Genomic DNA, 12,105 nt, shown 5'->3' with positions numbered 1-12,105 from the left:
GCTTTTATTTTTTACTTGTTTTAGTCATTGGACTGTGGTCATGCTGGGGCAGTTGGGTGGACTAGAGGAATGTCAAAAAAAAGTGTCTTGCTCGAGGACACAACCTGCCTCTGGGAATCAAACTCACGACCATACAAATGTGAGCAAAATAGCCAAACCACCGAGCCACCAGTCTTCACAATACATATATATCACCTTGGGTAGTGTCTTCTACTATAGCCTTGGGCTGACAAAAGCCTTGTGAGTAGATTTGGTAGACGGAAACTGAAAGAAGCCCATCGTATATACGACTGGCTCCTGTGCTGGTGGCACGTAAAAAGCACCATCCGAATGTGGTCGATGCATTCATGAAGTACAAGTGATCAAATCATCTAGAGAGAGAGAGGGAGAGAGGGGGAGAGAGAAAGAGGGAGAGAAAGATGGAGAAAGAGAAAGATGGAGAAAGAGAAAGATGGAGAAAGAGAAAGAGGGAGAGAGAGTGTGTGTGTGTGTGTGTGTGAGAGAGAGAGAGAGAGAGAGTGTGTGAGAGAGAATGTGTGTGCATGTGTGAGAGAGTGTGTGTGTGTGGGGGGGGGAGACGTTCATTATGCTGATGATCTTGCTTTCACAACTAATTAACTGTGTGATGCACAGGTCTTGTTAAGATGCCTTCAGAATGCTGCTGCCAAGGTCATTTTTTTTTGTTTTTGTTTCTCATTATAAAGAAGACCGAATACCTGATCACTCTGTTTACCTGTCAATTTATTCCAACAATGGCACACGACTCAATAGGGTCCTATGCTGCTGACAGTCAGAAAAACTTCCTTGCATGTGAGGGGCAAGCCTGGAGCACTCGTAACAAGCTTCAAAACATCTAGCACTTCAAAGTACTTCAAAGTCAACAAGGCTTTTTTCCTTCAAAGCATGTGTAGAGAGCATTTTGTTTTCTATAGAGCAACAACCTGGATTATAAAAAAGGAGCTTGAAGATCCCCTTAATGGTACATACGCTGGTTTCTCATGAAAGCTCGATATATCTCATGGTGTGACCACAAGATCAAAGTAGAAGTTTACAGACACATTCTACCCACCTTTACCATTGTTGTTCAATGTACCGTGGGCTTTGCTGGTTACTGCTATTGTGCTAAACAATAAGCCATCATCATCATCATCAATATTTAACATCCATTTTCCATGCTGACATGCATTGGACTGCTTAACAGGAAGCGGTAAGGCCAGGGACCACATCAGGTCCCATAGTCTATTTCTGGCTTCGTTTCTATGGCTGGATGCCCTTCCTAATGCCAACCACTTTACAGAGTGTACAGGGCGGTCTTTACATGACACCAGTATTCTTACTCATAGATCAGTCTGGTTCATAGGATAAATGTGTGTATAAATATATATATATCATCATCATCATCATTTAACATCCACTTCCAGGCTGGCATGGGTGGGATAGTTTGATAGGAGCCAACCAGGCAGAAGCTTGCACCAGACGTCTGTGACTGTATTGGCAAAATTTTTACAGCTGGATAGGCGAAATGCTTAGCAGTATTTCGTCTGCTGTTACGTTCTGAGTTCAAATTCCGCTGAGGTCGACTTTGCGTTTCATTCTTTCGGGGTCGATAAAGTAAGTACCAGTTACGCACTGGGTTCGATGTAATCAATTCTTTTGTCTGTTCTTGTTTGTCCCCTTGTGGGAAATAAAGAAACAAGATTTTTACAGCTGGATGCCCTTCATAATACCAGTCACCCAGTAGTCATCATCATCATCATCATCATCGTTTAACGTCCGCTTTCCATGCTAGCATGGGTTGGACGATTTGACTGAGGACTGGTGAAACCGGATGGCAACACCAGGCTCCAGTCTGATTTGGCAGAGTTTGGGGAATGTATATACATCAGGTATGCAGGTATTATGAAAATACCTCACAGAGTGACAACTGTACCCTGCTTAGTTATGGGTTGCTCTTTGGCAAGGTGCAGCACCCATGCAGCTACTCTGTCAGGGATACATTGAAGTCATGGGATTGCAGCATGGTGGATTATGAAGGGGTAGCGGAAGAGCTTAATTGAGCTTAATGGTGCTTCTGACACTGGTGCTGAGTGGAGGAATCTTAGAAGATCAACAGTCTGGATTACCAAGATTTATCACAAGAGTAATTACAATGCATCCACCAGGGTGGCATCCATGGTTGTGTAATTAGCTAATGAAAGATTTACTGATACTCATGCTCCTAATTCAAATTCATAATGATGGGATTGGATGGCGACAGAATCATGGGCATCCATTAAAAAAAGAGAAAATGCAGATGTGGCTGTGTGGTAAGAAGCTTGCTTCCCAATCACATGGTTCTGGGTTAAGCCCCCACCTTGGGCAAGTGTCTTCTAGCAGAACCTCAGGCCAACCAAAGCTTTCTGAATGGATTTGGGAGACAGAAACTGAAAGAAGCCCACCACATATATGTATGTGTATATATATATATATATATATATATATATATATATAGATAGATAGATAGATAGATAGATAGATAGATAGATAGATAGATAGATATGTATATATGTATATATCTGTGTGTCTTTGTGTCTGTGTTTGTCCCACCACCACCACCACTTGACAACCGGTGTTGGTGCATTTGCATCCTTGTAACTTAGTGGTTTGGCAAAAGAGACAAATAGAATAAGCACCAGGTTCAAAAAATAAGCCCTGGGGCTGATCTGTTTGACTAAGACCCTTCAAAGTGGTGCCCCAGCATGACCACAGTCACATGACTGAAACAAGTAAAAGAATAAAAAGATGTAATGCAATAACAACAATAAAGAAACTTACAGATATACGTATTGTTTTTTATGTAGTGAAACACATGCAAAGATTAACCCTTTTGTTACTATGCAGTGTACCCTTGATTATTCGCGGTTCAGCATTAGCGGTCCAAGTTATTCACAGAACCAATAATTGCTCGTGGAAACCACGGCATATTCGTGGAATCATAAATATCATCTGCGATTTTTTATGGCTTTTTTCATGGCAACATATATATTTTTTTCACCCTTTTTAAGGTTAAATCATTAATAAGAAAATACCGTATTTGCCTGATTACTGGATGGCCCTTCACAGTTAAAGTTCCCTCTGATTAGAATAGCCACGTATCACATCACTTGATTATTTTTTTTTAGACACAAGTACACTGTATCTTCTATCTCTTATCCCTGCTTCCAATCAAAGCTTGCTTAATTAGTATAGTGACATCTATCTATATTTCATACATGCACACTCTCTCTTCCTCTGTCGCTATATTTCTCTCTCAACACCAACTTCTCATTGTAGCGAAAGTATATATATATATATATATATATATATATATATATATATAATACAAATAATATGTGAGTATATGCATATATACGTACATGTATGTACATACCTACATCTACATGTATATATAGATGCATATATGTGTACAGGACGTCACAAAAAAACATGGACAAAATGAAAAACAGAACATAAACAGAGCACAGAAAACACACAAGCCACATAGAGAATATTTCCTTCATCAGCTGCCCCTATTCTAAACTAAGCGTTTCGAAGAGTTAGGGCAGGATGCATTGTTAGAATAGCTCTTCCCGCGAAAACAAATTAAATGAAATTTGTAATTTGGAGGAATTAAGTGGCAAACAGAAAACACGACAGGTAAAATGAAACAGTGAAAATAAACAAGAACGGCTGTTAGGCCAGGCGTGAAAAAAATATATGTATACTGAACCCTGTGATGTGACGAACTTGAGGGAAAGAGAGAAGAAAGTTCCTGCTAGATTGGCAGTGGCCATGAGAAGAAAGAAAGCAGGAGCCGGTAACATGTGACCAGCGAGGGGTAGGGAGAGAGAGTGGTAGAGAGAGAAAAAAAAGGGGAGGAAGTTGAACATAGGTGAGCAATGAGAAATATATATATATAGGAGTGGCTGTGTGGTAAGTAGGCGCAGCAGTGGCTGTTTGGTAAGTAGCTTGCTTACAGCCAACATGATTAAAGACTGCATGATCAATGCATTTAGTTGTTTCAGAAAATGTATCAAGGCAGTAATCAAAGACTGTGGTTTTATTGAATAACTTTTTACTGTTTCTTTACCGAAACTCCCCTCTTTTTAAGCATTAAACTAATGCATTTGTTAAAACTTGCACCCCCATTGACCTGTTTTCTATTTTTGTTCATTGTCTCGTACTTATTTATTTACATACATACATATATATTATCTATAAAAATAAATAAATACACCCTTTTAAAGCCTAGCCAGGCTCATGGGCCCGGTTACCCGGTTTCAATGGCCTATGTGCTCCCCAGCTGGACAGGACGCCAATCCATCGCAGCGTTACTCATTTTTGCCAGTTGAGTGGACTGGAGCAAAATCATGAACATTGCTCTGATTACTATGTATAAAATACAGAATATTATATTTCTTTATAGATTAGGCAGGCATAATTCATCCATGCTTTTCAATCTCAGTATATAAGCTACGCATAATACTGCTGTAGTACACGTGCCGCGTACATTCTTATAATATTTTCTTTACATGCTATAAAGACAAGTAAATCTGCCTCCAACTCAGTCGCACGCCTGTGTTTAGCTTATTTTTGGTATATTTTACTACATATAAGTCACCAACTGCCTACTCTGAGTAATTACTCAAGGCACATGCCTGATATATATGTATGTATATATAGATATATATACATATACATACATATATAAGTATACATATATGTTTATTTACAAGAGCAGAATAAAACAGGAGAGTTTAAGTGCTTTTATGACAACATATTGAATTGCTCAATCTTACACATTTCACAAGCAATTTCTGGTACATTATGCAATAAACGTTACCTAAACAATTGTATAATAGGATAATGCCACCATTTATGTAAATGATTATCATGTAGCATACAAATAATATTCATTAGTGAAACATTAAAATAATTATGTTGTTGTTATAACACTTGGACAAACTTGGCGGTTTTATTTTGCCCTTGGATATACACTATTTAAATTATTCAATTATATGTAATATATACCAAATGAAAATTGGAGGGATGAGGGCAGCTGCATAAAGAAGTGCCGAGCTCTAATTGTGGAGGGTGCCGGTGGAAGGGGTAGACCCATGAAGATGTGGGATAAAGTGGTGGGAAAGGATCTTCGGACAGTGGGTCCCACTGAGATGACAAGAGATTGGGAGATGTAATGATTTGTTGTACTTGATAAAACACATCAAGCTGAGTGAAATCACTGTTTTCCACACATACAGGCTTGTCGCTTCAGGTGCTGGCACCACTGAAAAAGCACCTGTGCCAGTGCGGCGTTAACGCACCCATGCAGGTGCTGCATCAGTGCACCCGTGACAGTGACATGTGAAAAGCACCAGGCACACTCCGCTAAGTGGCTGGTGTTAGGAAGGGCATCCAGATGAAGAAACCTTGTCACAACGTGGGTTGGACAGTTTGACATGGAGTTGGTTAGCTGGGAGCTGTCCAGACTCCAACTTGGAAATCAGAAGTTAAATGATGATGATGGTGATGATGAAATAGAGCTCAATACTCAACTGAAAGTTGAATACACAATGATTTATAAGGACATCATGTACATTATTTACATTCAACGGATATTTGTCCTCATCTTGTTTGTTGTTAACACAATGTTTTGGCTGATATACCCTCCAGCCTTCTTCAGGTGTCTTGGGGAAATTTCGAACCTGGGTTCTCATTCCAAAGGTATTTTTCGGTGTTATTATTATTATTCAGGTCACTGCCTAGAATCGAACTTGGAATCTTAGATCGCTATTAACCACTATGCCATATGCTCACGGGCATATGGCGTAGAGGTTAAGAGCGTGGGCTACTAATCCCAAAATTCCGAGTTCAGTTCTAGGCAGTGACCTGAACAACAACAACAACAGCAGCAGCAACAGCAACAACAACAACATCGGAAAAATATCTTAGGAATGAGAACCCAGGTTTGAAATTTTCCCAAGACACCTGATGAAGGCTAGAGGGTATATCAATCGAAACGTTGTGTTAACAACAAACAAGATGAGGACAAATATCCGTCAAATGTAAATAATGTACATAATTCCTCATCTCTTAGATATAGAACTGATTTATAAGGAGTAATGAACACTGATTAATTACCATGCTCTATCAATTGAAATAACACTATTTAATTATATATACCAGGAACTGGTAGAGAAGTGCAGAAATACAGGCAGGCAGGCAAGCAACAGAAGTGGCATGTTGAGGTTTTGTGGGGCATTCATTCTACAAAGCTCTGACTAGGTGTGGAGTTACTGGAGCAGCAAAAGGGGAGGTGGGGTTACAAATTCCATTACCTTAAGCTGCAGTGAAAGCCACTAAGTGGCTTTGGATAAAGAGGGCAGACCAGTGGTTTGCTGTTATTGAGGTGCATGCTGGGACATCATCGATCCCAGATGAGTCAACTGGATGAGGGAGCCTGATGCTGGAAAACCCAAAACCTCATGAGACCCAGGAAACATTACTGACGATGCATCCCAGAGCATTCGCAAGATGTATCTTAAAACAATGTATAAATAGATATAAGAAGTTTGCTTCCCAAACACATGGTTTCAGGTTCAGTCCCACTACACGATACCTTGGGCAAGTGTCTTCTATTATAGCTCCAGTGTGACCAAAGACTTGTGAGTGGATCTGGTAGATAAAAAGTGAAAGAAGCCTGTCATATAGGTGTGTGTGTGCCTTTGTTTCTGTGTTTGTCCCCGCCATCACAGTTTGACAACAGGTGTTGGTGTGTTTACATCCCCATAACTGAGTGGTTCAGCAAAAGAGACTGATAGAATAAGTACCAAGCTGAAAAAATAAGTATTGGTGTCTATTCATTCAACTATATATATATATATATATATATATATATATATATACACATATATAAAATTTCCAGGATTTGAGAGATCTACAGGTATTTAAATAGTGAAACTTTCTTAGTTAGCACTCTGTCGGTTACGACAACGAGGATTCCAGTTGATCCGATCAACGGAACAGCCTGCTCGTGAAATTAACGTGCAAGTGGCTGAGCACTCCACAGACACGTGTACCTTTAACGTAGTTCTCGGGATATTCAGCGTGACACAGAGTGTGACATGGATGGCCCTTTGAATTACAGGCACAACAGAAACAGGAAGTAAGAGTGAGAGAAAGGTGTGGTGAAAAAGTACAGCAGGGTTCGCCACGATCCCCTGCCGGAGCCTCGTGGAGCTTTTAGGTGTTTTCGGTCAATAAACACTCACAACGCCCGGTATGGGAATCGAAACCGTGATGCTACGACCGCGAGTCCGCTGCCCTAACCACTGGGCCATTGCGCCTCCACAAATAGTGAAACTACCAAGGTAGGGTCAGTGATAGTGCTATTGTTTACAATGTATAACAACGTATACATACTCACTAAACTAAATAAAGATTTGTTCCTCCAGTTATGCATACATTCACAAGTGACTGACTGAAAACACAGCATATTATCAGGGTCACACATGAGTAAACTCACTGCACCTATTGCACTGTTGTCTATAGACTCCAGATCCTAACGTATGGAAGGTTCCAAGTTGGGTGGAGAATAAATAACAACAGATGCATTGTGGTTCATAATGTATGGATTTTGGTTTGCATATTATGCTTGGGACATATAGTGAAAAAGCACCAAAACATGGACACTGAAATTTCATGGAAAATAAGGGCAAAATGAAAGGTATTTACCTTTTTAAAAGATGTGTTCAAAGCAAAACTGGACAATGCCCTACATGACAGTCTTTTGAATGAGAATGCCCTACCTGTGTTCTTAAATGCAAGTGAGACATTGGGTTACTGTGAAGAGCGAAGAATATGATTTGGATACGACACAAAGAGCCATGGAAACATCCATGCTAGCAATATCATTGAGAGAGCATATCCAAAATGAGGTAAGTCAAGAATGGAGCAGAGTGAATGATACGACTGCAGAATACTGAAGACCCATGTTTCACTGCGCCCGACATGTCGCAAGGTTCACAGACGAAAAGTGGGTCCATGCAGCAGATGAGTGGGATCCCAAAAATCAGAAGATGTCACTCAGAAGACCTCCATGGTGACAAGAAAACAATTTAGACAAAGAAAAAAGGAGTGCTATCAAGAAAGAATTGGAAGTACATTGTGATCATTGGTATATAACAATTGATGGTCTGATTCAAGAATTATATATATATATACATATATATATATATATATATACACACACACACACACACACACACACACACACACACACACACATATATATATACACACACACACACACACACACATATATATATATATATAAATATATATGTATGTAGATCTCAAATAAGTAGAATGTACCCTTTCAATAGGACCACTTGTACAAATAATAATTGCAGATAATGTAATAACAACCCTAAGATCAAATACAGAGATGTGCACACACATTGCACATGCATGCATGCATATATAACAGGCATCTTTAAGTTTCTTTCTATGAAATCCACTCACAAAGCTCTGGCCGGCCTGGAGCTATAGAAGACACCTGCCCAAAGAGCCATACAGTGGAACTGAACTCAGAACAATCTGAATGGGAAACTAACTTCTTACCAGACAACCACATATAGGCACAAGGCCCAGAATTTTTGAGGAGGGGGCCAGTCGATTAGATCGGCTCCAGTATGCAACTGGTACTTAATTTATCGACCCCGAAAGGATGAAAGGCAAAGTTGACCTCGGTGGAATTTGAACTCGGAACGTAAAGACAGACGAAATGCCGCTAAGCATTTCGCTCGGCATGCTAATGTTTCTGCCAGCTCACCGCCTTAGATAAAGTAATAGATTGAATGATTAAAACAACCGTATCCAGCTTTTCACACCTACCCTACAATGTCATTATAAAAATAAACAATCACATCACTGAAATTTTCAAGCTACAAGATAATGTATAATTAATTCAAAATAACGTGAATAAATAAATATTACAATTGACTGAGTAATCTGAATGCTAAGAGGCTAATCAAGAAGTTAATTAGTTAATTCATTAATTAGATGCCAAATAATTATTTCTGAATGAGGCAAAATGCCAGCAAATTTGAAGAGAAGTGGGTTAGTAGTCGATACCATTAATATTAATACTTATTTAAAAAGTGTTCTACGTTAATGACTTCTGAAGGATGAACGACAAAGTTGACTGTGTTGGGATTTGAACTCAGAACATGAAGAGTTGAAAGAAATACTGCAAGGCATTGTGTCCAGCTCCCTAATAATTCTACCAAAGCACCATGTGTGTGTGAGTGTGTGTTTAATGTCTGTCTTCCATGCATGCATGGGTTGGACAGTTGACAGTCATTGCTTCTCTTGAGGCCCGGCGCTCAAAAGGAAATCAGCCGCTTTGCCTCTGTGGGGCCCAACACTCGAAAGGAAGAATAATCTGAATGCTAAAGGGTTAACCCTTCCACATGATGCTGCTTTGTGATTATGTACTTAATCATATGCCAATACTTTGATCTCAGATGCATCCAACTTGTTTTCATGGTTCTTTGTCTGTTAGTAGAAACTATTGGTTATTGCAAAGCTGAAATCTCTGTAAAGTGAAAGAAGACACAGACACTTTGTGCTCATTCCTTCCTTCCATGGAATCCAAGAATATTAAGCCATAAAAGTCTTACCAAAACGGACAGTGAAGCCTGGTGCAGTCTTCTGCTAGCCAGCTCCTGTCAGCAGCCACTCAAGCATAGATGTCACCCATCAAAATAAACTTGTGCCAAAACTGAATCTTTAAGAAGACTGTAATAATTTGCTCATAAAATTTATCTTTATCCTGCTCTAAGGCAGAAAAGGTTGAAGTGTAATAACTGACTTGTGAGGCAGAAATACTATTTCCCAAGTAAAGAGAGAGAATTATGTTTTGGACTGTGACTCCGGAAGGAAGAGAAAATAGAGATTTCACATGCTGAGATCTAATAGCAACGATTTTCCGGGAGCTGTCTCTTGAGCCATGCTTAGAGAAATCCTGGATGCCATAAGGTAAGTCATCAAAAACTTTTGTAAGGATATATATATATATATATATATATATATATATATATTTCAATAATAGGACGAATTCTTTTACAAGAATTTATCAAGTAGCTAGCGTGAAAAAACCCTCATAAGGGAAAAAATCCATCATTTATTCCTGAAATATATATTATATATATTATATATTATATAATAGTAGTCTGACCTTAGAGTCCCTCATGGCATGAGGCGTTATTATATAGTAATGCCCTTATATAAATATATATGTATATATATATATATAAATTTAAAGTGTATTAGAGTACAAAATAGAGCTCATTCACCCTTAGAATTACCAAATAGCCAGTAGCATTGAAGTCCAAGCTTGGGCATTGATCATTATAGAAATCCACTTGTCTGCTCATGAATGAATGTGTCCAAAGAAACATAATATACAAATGCACAATCTTCACATCTCAACATAAATATGTGTACATAGGTGCGACGGAAAACCAATTTAAAGTCCGTTATCATAACCACGTCCTGTCATTCCGAAAAATAAACAGACACGCAACCTCACTGGCAGACTTGATATGGAGACTGAAAAAATGAAAAATTAAATACGAAATGAAATGGTCAATAATAAAAACTGCACACCCATGTAATTCGCTATATGACAAATGTGACCTTTGCCTTGAGGAAGTATTGAGTATACTGCTGAGTAATGAGGTAAACAAGCATGATGACAAAATTGCAAGGTGTAACCACCATGCCAAATAAGCATTTTCAAGATGGAATGGTGTATAAAAATTATAATAATTATTATTCTACCTGACCACACCCATCCTTTCTGTCTCACATCTATATATATATGATGGAGTGCCCAACGATATACCTATGTGCATGAATATGGGTAGATATAAGTGCGTCTATGTATGGGTGTGAATGTGCTTGTTAATTGGTATGTGTGTGTTGGAGGTGCATGTGTGTGTGTGTATATATGTATATATGTGCATATGTATGTACGGGGATGCCCAGAGATGTAGTTGTGTGTATATGTGTGAGCATATGTGTGAGTGTATTTGTGAAATGATAAAATTTAGCATGTGCAACCTAACGGGTGAAACAGCCAATGTATATAATGCGGCTCATGTTGAGCGTGCAGAGGCATGTTGACAGAGAGCAGAATGGAACTGCCAGTGTCTACTAGATTCAAAAGAGCCAGTTGGAGGTGATGCCCTTCCTAACGCCAACGATACAGTATACAAGGTAAAAGTAGGAGAAAGAAAGAGAGAGAGAGAGAGAGAGAGAGATGATAGGTGGTTGGGGACTTTGCAAGAATGTATACGGAGACAGGCAGGTATAGCACATGGAGACAGAGAAAGAGACAATTCATATATAGACATCATCATCATTTAACGTCCATTTCCCAAGCTGGCATGGACTGGACGGTCTGACAGGAGATGGCCAGTTGGAGATGTACACCAGGCTCCAAATGTCTATTTTAGCAAGGTTGCTATAGCTGTATGCCCTTCTTAATGCCAGCCACTTCACAGCATGTACTGGGTGCTTTTTACGTGGCACCAGAACCCGCTGCTATAATGTGGCACTGATGCAGGTGTACATGGTTCCAGGTAAAGTCCCACTGTGTGGCACCTTGGGTGAGTGTCTCCTGCTATATATAGCCCTGGACCTACAAAAGCCTCTGAGTGGATTTGGTAGACAGAAACTGAAAGAAGCCTGTCATGTATGTATGTATACACATTTGTATATATATGTATGCGTGTGTGTTTGTGTCCCATCACAGCTTGATAACCAGCATTTGTGTGTTTATGTCCCCATAACTTAGTAGTTTAGCAAAAGACATGATAGAATATATATATATATAAAGACATATATACAGACACACCCACACGTCTATATATATATATATGTGTGTGTATGTCTATATATATATAGACATTATATGTGTATGTGTGTGTGTCTATATATATATAGACACACACACACATGTACACAGATATATATATATATATATATATATATATATATATATATATATATATATATATA

The 12,105-nt window shown here is 39.0% G+C and overlaps 1 protein-coding gene across 1 annotated transcript in view; it reads right to left on the bottom strand.

Annotated features, from left to right (window-relative positions):
- LOC106875458 (uncharacterized) overlaps positions 1–12,105 on the bottom strand; it is a 34,434-nt gene that overhangs the window by 12,819 nt on the left and 9,510 nt on the right. The window lies entirely within an intron of this gene.

Source organism: Octopus bimaculoides, chromosome 20 (assembly GCF_001194135.2).
Source record: "Octopus bimaculoides isolate UCB-OBI-ISO-001 chromosome 20, ASM119413v2, whole genome shotgun sequence".
NCBI lineage: Eukaryota > Metazoa > Mollusca > Cephalopoda > Octopoda > Octopodidae > Octopus > Octopus bimaculoides.
The sequence above is the reverse complement of the archived record's forward strand: the minus strand, read 5'-3'. Positions and strand labels throughout refer to the sequence as shown.